This window comes from Ornithorhynchus anatinus, chromosome 5 (assembly GCF_004115215.2).
Source record: "Ornithorhynchus anatinus isolate Pmale09 chromosome 5, mOrnAna1.pri.v4, whole genome shotgun sequence".
Classification (NCBI taxonomy): domain Eukaryota; kingdom Metazoa; phylum Chordata; class Mammalia; order Monotremata; family Ornithorhynchidae; genus Ornithorhynchus; species Ornithorhynchus anatinus.
In genome coordinates this window covers 81,161,886-81,174,941 of record NC_041732.1, presented here as the reverse complement: position 1 = coordinate 81,174,941, position 13,056 = coordinate 81,161,886, and the positions used below count along the sequence as shown (strand labels likewise).

Sequence of the window (13,056 nt, the reverse complement as noted above, 5' to 3'; positions counted from 1 at the left end):
CACCTGGGGGTCAGAGCACCCCCCTCTAGACTGTAAGCTCCTTGTGGGTAGGGAATGTATCTGTTTATTGTTATATTGAACTCTCCCAAGAGCTTAGTACAGTGCTCTGCATACAGTAAGCTCTCAATAAATATGATTGACTGAATCCTAATCTCGGCTTTACCATGTGACTGCTAGATGACCTCGGGTAAGTAAATTACCCTCTCTGGGCCACAGTTTCTCCATCTGTGAAATGGGGATTCGATGCCTCTTTCCCTCCTTTCCATTAATTCTTTAGTTAGAGTATTGTTAAGTGCTGATTATGTGTCAAACACTCTTCTAAACTCTGGTATAGATATGTTAATCAGGTTGGACACGGGCCCTAGCCCACATGGAGCTCACAGCCTCAAGGAGAAGGAGAGCAGGTATTAGATCCCCATTTTATAATTGAGGTAACGGAGGTCCAGAGAAATTAAGTGACTTGCCCAAGGCCGCACAGCAGGCAAGTTAGAGAAGCAGCATGGCTCAGTGGAAAGACCCCGGATTAAGAGTCAGAGGTCATGGGTTCAAATCCCAGCTCTGCCACTTGTCAGCTGTGTGACTGTGGGCAAGTCACTTAACTTCTCTGTGCCTCAGTTACCTCATCTGTAAAATGGGGATTAACTGTGAGCCTCACGTGGGACAACCTGATTGCCCTGTATGTACCCCAGCACTTAGAACAGTGCTCTGCACATAGTAAGTGCTTAACAAATACCAACATTATTAAGTTGCTGACCTGCGATTGGAACCCAGGTCCTCTGAGGCCCAGGCTTGTGCTTTTCCTCTGGGCTATGCTGCTTTCCTCAGTCCATGAACCCCAGGTGGGACAGGGACTTTATCTGACCTGATTATCTTGTTTCTAACCCAATGCTTAACACAATGCTTGGCACATTATGAGGGCTCTAACACTCTCCGCTATTAGTAATAGTAGTAGTAATTATTATTATTATTATCCCAGTGACATGAAAGTGAGTTTGAACTCCCTTTGACTAAGTGGTCAGTTGAGGAATAGCAGAAAGGGTGGTTCCTCAGCTGGTCTGTCCACTCTTTCTTCTGCCTCCCCTGCACTCCGCCCTTCTCATCGGCTCGTCTTGCAGCAACTGCTGGGAAACCTCTGCCGTGTCTCCCGCTTAGACCAGTCCAGGGCTAGTGAGCACCCCTTGGGCGGTCAGTCAGTCGATTGTATTTACTGAGCACTTACTGTGTGCAGAGCACTGTACTAAGCACCTGGGAGAGTACACTATAACAGTAAAGACACATTCCCTGCCCACAACGAGCTTACTGTCTAGAAGGGAAGACAGACATTAATATAAATAAATAAATTACAGATATGGATATAAGTGCTGGGGAGTGGGAAGGGAATGAATAAAGGGGGCAACTCAAGATAATAATAATAATGTTGGTATTTGTTAAGCGCTTACTATGTGCAGAGCACTGTTCTAAGCGCTGGGGTAGTTACAGGGCAATCAGGTTGTCCCACGTGAGGCTCACAGTTAATCCCCATTTGACAGATGAGGTAACTGAGGCACAAAGAAGTTAAGTGACTTGCCCACAGTCACACAGCTGACAAGTGGCAGAGCCGGAAGTGGAACCCATGACCCCTGACTCCGAAGCCCAGGCTCTTTCCACTGAGCCACGCTGCTTCCCGATGATGCAGAAGGGATTGGCGGAAGAGGAAAGGAGGGCTTAACCAGGGAAGGCCTCTTAGAGGAGCTGTGCCTTCAATAAGACTTTGAAGGAGAGGAGAGTAATTGTCGGATATGAGGAGGGAGGGCATTCCAAGGCAGAGGCAGGATGTGGGCAAGAGGCCGGTGGTGAGACAGACAAGATCAAGGTACAGGAAGAAGGTTAGCATTAGAGGAGCGAAGTATGCGGGCTGGATTATAGTAGGAGAATAGCAAGATGAGGTAGGAGAGAGGAAGGTGATTGAGTGCTTGCATGCCAGGGACTGACTGCAGCCTCTGCAGTGCAAAACTCTGGCAGAGGAGGGCCCAACTTGCCATTTATGCTCACTTGGGCTCAGTTGATGCTGCTGAGCCGCTAAAGAGGATTAGTTGTCTGAGCTGAGTCCAGGCTCCCAGCCATACAGCAGCAAAGGCCATGGCCCTGTAGACCTTCGGCGTGAGTTGGGGCTTGAGGCCAGCTTGGTGTCCCACACTAACAGCCTCCTGAAGGATTGTATGGCCCTCCTGATTCCGTTGGTCCAGAAATGAATCTCTGGGTGCTGCCTATGTAGCAAAATTCAGTGCTCCCCTTCATCATGGTCATCATCATCATCCATCAATCATTCAGTTAATGGTATTTATTGAGTGCTTACTATATGCAGAGCACTCTACTAAGCATTTGGGAGAGCACAACAAAATTAGCAGACACATTCCCTTTCCATACTGAGCTTACAGTCTAGAGGATGGGCTCATCATCATCATCATAATAATAATGATGGTTTTGTTAAGCACTTACTGTGTGCCAAGCACTGTTCTAAGCACTGGGGTGGTTACAAGGTTATTAGGTTGTCCCATGTGGGGCTCACAGTCTTAATCCCTATTTTACAGATGAGGTAACTGAGGCACAGAGAAGTGAAGTGATTTGCCCAAAGTCACACAGCTAACAAGTAACGGAGCCGGGATTGGAACCTATGACCTCCGACTCCCAAGCCCAGGCTCTTTCCACTAAGCCATAGTGCTTCTCCATCATCATCATCATTGTGTACATTTTTTATTACTATTGTACAATGCTTACTACGTTCCAAGCACTGTACTAAGCACTGGAATAGATTCAAGATAATTCCCCCCTAGGCTGTAAACTCGTCATGGGCAGAGAATGCGTCCACTAATTCTGTTGCGTCATTTCTCCCGAGCTCTTAGTACAGTGTTCTGCACATAGTAAGCACTCAATATATATACCATTGATCGACTGATTGATCCATCAGGTTGGACACAGTCCCTGCCCCACATGGCTGCTAAGAAATATCTCTGGCTAGAGGTAGGCTGATTAATAACTCAGCTTTATTTAATCATTCAGTGGTATTTATTAAGCACTTACTATAGGTAGTGCCCTATACTAAATGCTTGGGAGAGTACTATACAATAGAATTGGTAGACACAATTCCCGCTAGACTGTAAGCTCCTTGTAGTCACGGGCTATGTCTACCAAACTTTGTTGTCTTATACTCTCCCAAGTGCTCAGGACAATCCTCAGCACTCATTAAGGGCGAAATAAATACTACTGGTTGACTGACTGATTCCTGTCCACCAAGAGCCTTACGGTCTAGAAGGGGAGACAGACATTAAAATAGGATATAGATGGAGGAAGTGGAAGAGTCTAAGGATAGGTACCTAAGTAACGTGGGGCTGGAGATGGGTGAGTATCACAGTGCTTAAGGTTTAGGTGGGGTTGGGATAAGAAGGGAATCAAAGTGCTTAAGGGGTACAGACCCAAGTAGAAATAATAATAATAATAATAATAATTGTGGTATTTGTTAAGTGCTTACTTTGTGCCAGTCACTGTATTAATTGCTGGGGTGGATACAAGCAAATCAGGGTGATCACAGTCCCTGTCCCACGAGGGCTCACAGTCTTAATCTCCATTTTACAGATGAGGGAACTGAGGCACAAAGAAGTGAAGTGACTTGGCCAAAGTCACACAGCAGACAAGCAGTGGAGCTGAGATTAGGTCATATGACCTTCTAACTCCCAGGTCCGTGCTTTAACTATTACACCATGGTGCTTGCCAATGATGGCATTTGTAAAGTGCTTATTATGTGCATTGTACTGTGGTAAACACTGGGGTGGATACAAGCAAATTGTGTTGGACACAGTCCCTTTCCCATGTGTGGGGCTCACAGTTTCATTCCCCATTCTACAGATGAGGTAACTGAGGCACAGAGAAGCGAAGTGACTTGCCCAAGGTCACACAACAGACAAGTGGCGGAGTCGGGATTAGACCTTCTGACTCCCAGGCCTGTGCCCTATCGACTCTGCCATGCTGTTTCTATTGTACTCTCCCAAATGCTTAGTATAGTGCTCTGCACACAGCAAGCACTTAATAAATGCCATCGATTGATCGACTGATTGAGGGAGAGAGAGACCGGTTCTTCCGGGCGTAGCTCTGCCGAGTCTTTGCCGTCCACTCTCTTTGGCCCTGCCACTCCAGGTTTTTCATCTCCTGAAATTCACATGTCTAGCCTGTCATCAAGTCAGGTTAATTTTTTGTCTACAAATTTCCAGGACTTTCCCCTTCCTCACCTCCCAAATGGCCACTAGACCAGTACAGGTGTTTGCCATATCCTGTCTTGACATATTAATGTCTGTCTCCCCCTTTAGACTGTAAGCTCATTATGGACAGGAAACATGTCTGCTAATTTTGTTGTATTGTACCCTCCCAAGGATATGATTGATTGATTGACTACAGAATCAGCTTTAGGATTGGAAATAACCGGTGATGAATCTTTATATAACTTGCTTTTTGCTCTTGGCCTATTGGTAAAGGAAACCTTTACCCCAATAGGTTGTAAGCTCCTTAGACTTATCCTCAAGACTCTAAACTCACTGTGGGCAAGGAGCATAACTACCAGTTCTGTTGTATTGTACTCTCTCAAGGAGAATCAGCATGGCTTAGTGGAAAGAGCACGGGCTCGGGAGTCAGAAGACATGGGTTCTAATCCTGGCTCTGCCACTTGTCTGCTTTGTGACCACTTAACTTCTCTGTGCCACAGTTCCCTCATCTGTAAAATGGGGTTTAAGACTGTGAGCCCGACGCGGGACCACCTGATTGCCTTGTATCTACCCCAGTGCTTAGAACAGTGCTTGGCACATAGTAAGCACTTAACAAATATCACACATTATTATTATTATTAAGGATGAGGTAGTTCCTCTAATAATAGTAATTGTGGTATTTGTTAAGTTCTTTACTATGTGCCAAGCTCTCTACTAAACACTGGTAGGTACAAGATAATCGGGTCCCACGTGGGGCTTACAGTCTAAGTAGGAAATAGAACAGGCATTGAATCCCCACTTTGCACATAAGGAGAAGTGAGGCACGGAGAAGTGAAATGACTTGCCCCAAGTCACACTTCAGGTAAGTAGTGGAGCAGTGATTAGAACCGAGGTCCTCTGACTCCCAGGCTCATGCTTATTCCACCAGTAAACACTGCTTCAGCATGCTGTCCTGGGCAGCAGAGAGGTCTGGCTCCCCAGATCCTCTCAGACCAGTCGGGTGCCACTCCGGCCACTCCTCCCTAGCGGGAGAGAGAACTGGTGGTAGGCAATGAGCTGTGGCTTTGCTTCTTTCTTTCTGTAGCTTCCCCATCTCTTCCTTCCCTCTATATCTTGTTGGCAAAGTCTCCTGAAGGTGGCAGGAGCCAGTAACCTTCAGGGCAGCCTGCCAACCCTGTGCCAGCCTCATCCGATCCGTGTCACTTCCTGCACTTCATCGGTCCGAGCCATCTGAGTGCCCTGGGTCCTCAGCTCAGCCCCAGAACCTGGCAGCCCACCTTCCGCCTGGCTCTGGGCCCCCACCTCTCTTCCCCTTTCTCCGCCGGGGCAGGACCTGCACTTAACAGAAAGGGCAGATACGAAGCCAGGATGCCACCTCATCCAGGAAAACTTCAGGAAAACCACCTTGGGAGCTGGAGGAAAAGGTTGTGATGGAGGAGGTGCTGGGGATGAGGTCAGCCCAGAGCAGAGGGATCAGGAAGGGGATGAAGGAAATCAATAAATCAATGGTATTTATTGAGCACTTACCGTGTGCAGAGCACCGTGCTAAATGCTTGAGAGAGTACAACAGAGTTTTGGGGGAGGGGGGTTTAAATGGTATTTGTTAAGCATTTACTGTGTGCCAAGCACTGTACTAAGCACTGGGGGAGATATAAGCTAATCAGGTTGGACACAGTCCATGTGGGCTCTCCACCTGGGGCTCTCAGTCTCAATCCCCATTTCACAGATGAGTTAACTAAGGCACAGAGGAAGTGAAGTGACTTGCCCAAGGTCACACAGCAGACAAGTGGCAAAGTTGGGATTAGAACCCAGGTCCTTCTGGCTCCCAGGTCCCTGCTCTATCCACTAGGCCACGTTTCCTGCCCACAGTGAGCTTTATAGCCTAGAGGAGGAAGAGGTGCAAGCAGCCTCACACCACAGTTGGTAGCTTTGCCCCGGCCCCCTCCTCCCCCTCCCTGCCCCTTGGGTGATATGGACCCTGCCTGAGAGACTGGTGCCGTACAGATTTAGTTGTGCTTGAGAGAAGGGGTGAGTGGGTGACAGAGGCAGGCTGGGAGACTCAAAGAGGGAACCGAGTCATTTTGAAATCCAAGTGAGATAGAATTGGAAATAGGCTATAGGGCTGCATTGTGTGGGTTGTATTGTGTACAGACGCACCGCAATTTGTCTGAATGCACATGATGAATTCTTTGCTGAGGTTTGGTGGCAGGGACATTGTGTTTCACAAGCATTGTTAAGGGCGATTATTGGAGTCCCGGCGATGGACACGCACTCCGGCTCCCTTAGAATTCCCTTTGTGGTGCCGCTTAAAACATCTAGGACACCAGCAGAGACCGGATCTTGGGCTCCCTCGGGGGGTCCATTCTCAGGTTTATTCTCGAGTTCCCCCAGGAGGATGCTCTCAGCGTGGTGCTGAGGGGACATCGAGCTCTAATATTCCATCGGGGCAGCAGCCTTGTGACGAGTAGAGAACTGGTTCAGGAAAACCAACCGATGACCTGTCCCAAGAGCTGTGACCCAGGGCCGGGCCAGCCCAGAGCCAAACCTGAACAGCTACGATGGCCCCCTGCCCTCCCATAGTCTCTCATTTCAAAGTCGGGGGAGAGATGGGGTGACCTAGAAGAGAAGTGAGGCCTTTCCAAATGGGAGAGTGGCCAGGTACTGAAACTTCGGGGGGCAGGGAGGGACCCCATAGGGTAACCTTACCTGTGCTGCAACACCGCCAAAGGGAGTTTCTGGCTACATCTGGTTCAGCACTGAGCACTTCCTTTGGAGGCTGTTCTGGGCCAGCAGTGGTAGGGATCAGTCCTGAGATATCCCAGGCCCCAAGAAGAACCGTATGAGCTGGGTTCTGGATTCCCCACCCTTGTCAAGAGTCTAGGGCAAAGACCATGATTCCCAAAACTCCATCTGGAGTCTCATAGAGGGATAAGAAACAGTGCTCTAGGTGATTTCAGAGATGGAAAACCAATTCCTAATTGATTTTGGGTAGAGGACACTGGATCTACAAATACAAATAGTTGAGGATTTCACAGTCCATTAATGCAGAGGATGCAAAAGCAGCTCATGGAATGTATCCCCTCAGTTCTCCTCTGGGTCCCACCCTCACCCCCTCCCCAGGGATTACATCACCAAACTGCACTGAACAGATTCGGCCTCCATAGATGAACGGAGCGTGAATTTCCACAAATGCCAAACCCTCCCAGGGCGACTTTCTCCAGGGCTGTGTTAATCTGTGATGGCAAATCAGGCCTTTAAAGTTTGAGTTCATGTTTTGGCAGTTTACCAAAGAACTTCCAGCCTCTCAGCCTGATTTGCCGTTACGGATTAGCACGGCTCTGCAATCCATTCCTCCAACCGGGATCCTGGATCGTGTCCAGATGTTTTCTGCCTTGCCGAGAACTTCTGTAGGCTGTGGTTTCTCTGGTCCCTTTGACCCTACTCTGACCCCCTCCGTCAGGTCAGACCTAGGGATGGACAGGTTACGCTTGCTGCCTGTCCTAAACCCCAGGGCCATTCTGACTAGGTGATTCCTCTTCTCTGAAATTCCAGAGGCTCCCAGTAATCTTTTGAATCAAATTAAAGCTCAGATCACCAGCTTTAAGACCTCTATCCTCATCTCTTGGACCTCTTATCCTACTCTATACCCTAAAGCCGCTCTCTTTTCTAGGGGCTCTCTGTTCTAGGGGTCCCTTACACATAGTTCTCTTGCACTGATTTTCACTGCTCTGGAATGTTTTCTCTCTTCTCCTCTTCACTCCTCTCTGCCAAAGCAAAATTCTCCTGAAAACCAATTCCTCCATGAAGCCTTCCTAGATTAGATCAGTCAGCTCCAGGCATATTAAAAATTCCAATGATTCCTTAACCCTACTGCTTAACTGTAAATTGTGTTTCTTTGATCTGTCAAGTGTGTCCAAATGAGTCTTTTATATGCATTTGTCTGGGTGTGCCTCTACAATTTAGACTGGCAAGCTTCTTGAGTACAGGGACCATGCCTTCTTCCTCTGCAGCTCCCTTCAGAGGCTCGCCTAGGTCCACTCTCTTTATTTGGATCAACTGGGGCAGAACCAAGCAGTGTATATATAAAAATTGCAAGGTTTGGTGAGAAATGTTTGTCTTTTCCTACCCTTCACCCTCCCAGCTCAGCTTCTCCCATTTCTGCCTATTTCTCTTCCTCCCTATCTCCTACCCTCCTTTTCCTCCTCCTTCAGCAGCTCTCCCAGCCCTGGCTGCCTCACAAATACAAGGGGCCTCTGAATCCCAAAACCAGAAGATGCCATTAACTGGTGCAGAGGAGGAAAGGATTTAGCAGGCCCCTAGCCTGCCTGGATGAAGCAAACATTGCCCCTCATGGCGTAAACAAGATGACTAGGATTTTGTTAAGTCGGCACGGTCAAAGCTCTTCTTGATCACTCGAATACTTATTTTCCTTGGATTTCTCTCGAACACTGGCCGTTTCTTGCACGGTATTCCATCTGAGAGCAACAGATTTTGGATGAGTCACAGGTTGGAGCAGGACAACTTGGAAGAGGCTATGTGGAACAAGACTGGGGAAGGGAAGCCCAAATAAGTCAATCAATCGATGACATTTACTGAGAGCTTCCTGCGTGCAGAGCACTGTGTTAAGCATTTGGGAGAGTACAGTACAAGAGTTAATAGGTACGTTCAGTACCAACAAGGAACTTGCTGTCTAGAAGGCACTTGCTGTCTAGAGTGTCCTCTCACTGCAAAGCGAGGTTGAATAGAGCCCAGGCTGATGTCCAGGAAAGTGGCACACGTTTATTCATTCAGTCAGTCATGCATGCAGTCATTCATTCATTCACCACACCATAGTTACCCAAAGGCAGTTAAACTCCAGACTCCAGACTTAAGCCAGGGCAGAAGGCGGAGTGGGAGGTGGGGCAAGAGGAGGGTCAGGGGGCAAAGGTGAGAATAATAATAATAATTTGGGTATTTGTTAAGTGCTTACTATGTGCCAAGCACTGTTCTAAGTGCTGAAGCAGCGTGGCCTAGGGGAAAGAGCACGGGCCTGGAAGTCAGAGGAGCTGGCTTCTAATCCCAACTCTGCCACATGCCTGCTCTGTGACCTCGGGAAGTCATTTAACTCCTCTGTGACTCTATTCCCTCATTTGCAAAATGGAGATTCAAAACCTGTCTCCCTCCTACTTAGAAAGTGAGCCCCATGTGACACCTAATATGTTTTATCTGACTCAGTGCTTAGAACAGTGCTTGACATTTGGTAAGTGCTTAACAAATACCACAATTATTATTATTTAGTTTCCTCTGTCCTTTAGCCTCAGTCTCCCCCTCACTCAGCTTTTCAGCTCTATGTGCTTTCTTGAAGGCAGTAGTTGTAAGCTTTTACTATGTGCACAGCACTAGGCTAAGCACTGGAGTAAAATATAAAATCATCAGATCAAACAGGTTCCTTGTCCAACTCTGGACTCACAATTGAAGTGGGGGAAGACAGATCCAAAAAAATGATAAAGTGGTGATAAGAACAAAATATTTTAGAATTTTAGCCAATCAAGATAGTAGTGTTACAAAAAACCAACTAACAATTGTTACAATAAGCCGATTTTAAATAGTTTTTGGAAGGCTTTAGAGGAGTGTCTCCTTTGGCAGCTGATGGATCACCACGCCCCATGTAGAAATGCACCCCAGAGCCAGCATAGCCTAATCAGACAGTCGTATTTATTGAGTACTTACTGAGTAGAGAGCACTGTACTAAGCACTTGGGAGCATAGAATATAACAGTTTAACTGACACATTTCCTGCCCACAATGAGTTTACAGTCTAGTTAGTGGAAAGAGAAGACTGAGATTCAAGAGGCCTGGATTTTCATCCCAGCTCTGTCATTTGCCAGCTGTGTGACCTTGGGCAAGTCACTTCATTTCTCCAGGCCTCAGTTACCTCATCTGTAAAATGGGAATTCAATACCTGTTCTCCTTCCTTAGTCTGTGAACCCCTGGTGGATTCCTTCTCGTAGATCCAATCTACTTGTATTGTTTTGGGAAGTAGCATGGACTAGTGGAAAGAGCACAGGACTGGGAGTCAGAGGTTCTGTTCTAAACCCAGCTGTGTCACATATCTGCTCTGTGACCTTGGACTAGCCACTTACCTTCTTTTTGCCTCAGTTAGCTCATCTGTGGAATGGGAATTTGATACCTGTTCTCCCTCCTACTTTGACTATGAGCCCCATGAGGGGCAGTGGGCACTGCTTTGTCTTTGAACGGGACAGGGCGCGATGGGGCAGAATAGGACAAGGCAAGGCAGGGCAGGGTGGGCAGGGCCTTACCCAGCAGGGAAAGGAGAGATTCAGGACAGACATGCCAGATTCAGCTGACAGCTTCTGTGGGAAACGGAGCTTCCTGAGGTCATGGTGGGTTTAACACCTCACGCAGCAGCAGGGCAGGCGCCTGACGGATGAAGCAGAACAGCTCCGTGGAGATGTACAGGCCTCCAGCCCTGACCCCACCCCCTACCCAGGCAAGACAGAGAAAAAGAGAATCCTGATTGGCCCCGACTCAGGATTCGGAAAATCTTCCCGTTTCACATGTTGCTTCATCAGCCTCCACTGCGGAGATCCCAGGCTGGGCCTGCCCCCAGAGGCTTCTCAGAGTGGGCCACCCTGCCCTCTCCATCTTGGGGCTTCTTGCACTAGCAGGATCTGAGGCCCTTGGGAGAGAGGTGAGACCAATGCAGACAGGGTGAATTGGGCCTGTTTGACTGCCTGGTCCCAAGCCAGGGCTCTCCCCTGACCAATCAGAGACTTCTCCCACATGCTGAGGCTCCGAGTCCTCTGGGAAGCTGGAACTAAAGGAGAAAAGCCCCATGAATGCCTTGACCATGCCCCCAAGAGTCTAAAGCAATCTGAAGTAGGATGGTGTAGTGGATAGAGCACGGGCCTGGGAGTCAGAAGGTCATGGGTTTAAATCCCTGCTCTGCCACCTGTCTGCTGTGTGACCTTGACCGAGTCACTTCACTTCTCTGGGCCTCAGTTACCTCATCTGTAAAATGGGGATTGAGACTATGAGCCCCATGTGGGACAGGGCTGTGTCCAACCTGATTAGCTTGTCTCTACCCCATTGCTTAGTACAATGCCTGGACAAAAGTAAGTGCTTAACAAATACCGTAATAATAATTATAATCTCAGACCCAACACCGCCGCCCCCCCAGAGCTGATTGATTGACTCAGAACTACAGCATGCACACATGCACACAACCCCCCCCACACACACACACTCCCTTCAGAAATCCACAGACTCTCAAATGTGTCTTTCTTCCTTTCTTCCTTTCTCAGACACCCTTTGGGTAAGCACTCATGTGAAGCCCTGTCTTCCCACCCTCCTTCCCCCTCCTATGGAAATGAGGTCAACCAGGGAGGCACCAATAATAATAATTGTAATCATTGTGGTATTTGTTAAGCTTTTACTATGTCCCCATCCCACATGCGTCGCCCAGTCTAAATAGGAGGGAGAACAGGTATTGAACCTCCATTCCACAGAGGACATAACTGAAGCACAGAGAAGTTAAGCAACCGGTTCATGGTTACACAGCAGGGAAGGTCCAGAGTTAGGTTAGGACTCAGGTCTGCTGGGCTGGGTATGGACTTCACGTTCTTGGAGTTCAGATCGGCCTGGGCCCGAGCCCAGATTTTCAGCTTGGCAGGGCTCTAGGGCCCAGGAGCCTCTGCCCTCCTCTGTGAAGATCACCATCAGCTGGCATTTATTGAGCTCTAAGGGCTGGGGAAAATGCATTACAAGATAATTAGCAGGGACATTTGCTGTCCGTGAGGAGCTTGCAGTCTAGAGAGCTGATGGGTCAGTTCTCTCCTGCGGTATGTTTAAGGGTGGGTACAGTGGCCTTGTGGAGGGAGGATTGAGTACCTCTGCCCCTAATTTGCTTCCTGGATCTCAAAAGGGCTGGGGCCTAGGATTCAGGAGACCTGGGTTCTCTTTCCAGACCATCATTCTCTCCCCCTTCTTCCTGAGCGGAGGCAGGTATTGTTGCATCTTGGTTTACAGGTGGGAAAATAGAAGCTCAAGTGAACAAACTCAATTAGCTGCAGATTTGAAAAGCTGAGGGCTGTGACACAGCTTCCAAATCTTCTCACAATAGGAGGCCTCCCAGCAGGGGAAAACTCTACTGTGTCCTTTCTCTGCCTAGTTCCATTGTTTCCTTTTGCACCTGATTGCAGGCTCTAAAGGGAGAATGTGGGGAGGTGGAGGGGGTGAGTTTGAGAGTCCAGATACATCCCGACAGACTGTCAGGTCAGGCTAAACATCCCTGTTTTGATTAAAGGTTTACTCTGTTCTAGGCACTGTACTAAACTCTGGAGTATTAACTATTTAGGTTTGACACAGTCCATGCCCTACATAGGGTTCCCAGTCTTAATCCCTATTTTACAGATGAGGGCACTGAGACACAGAGCATTGAAGTGACTTTTCCAAGGTCACATAGCAGACAACTGTCGAGCTGGGATTAGAACTCAGGTCCTTCTGATTCCCAGGTCTGTGCTCTATCCACAAGACTGTGCTGCTTCTGTGGGAACCCCTGGCTGTGCCAGTCCAAGTGTGATGTGGGGAGCCAAGCGGGTTGTGTGGGACCAAGCATGTTGTGTGAGGTCCAGGCATGTTATATGATGTCCAAGTGTGTTTCTTGAGGTCGAGGTATGTTGTGTGAGATCCCAGCATGTTGTGTGAGGTCCAGGGAAGTTGAACAAGGGCCAGAAAAGTTGTGCAAGATCTAGGCATGTTGTGTGAGGTCCAGATGTGTTGCATAAGGTCCTGGTGTGTTGTGCCATATTGAAATATGGTGTGTG

The 13,056-nt window shown here is 48.2% G+C and overlaps 1 protein-coding gene across 2 annotated transcripts in view; it reads left to right on the top strand.

The window, feature by feature from the left end:
• The window catches only part of EPHB2 (EPH receptor B2), a 295,337-nt gene that overhangs the window by 214,099 nt on the left and 68,182 nt on the right, over positions 1-13,056 (top strand). The window lies entirely within an intron of this gene.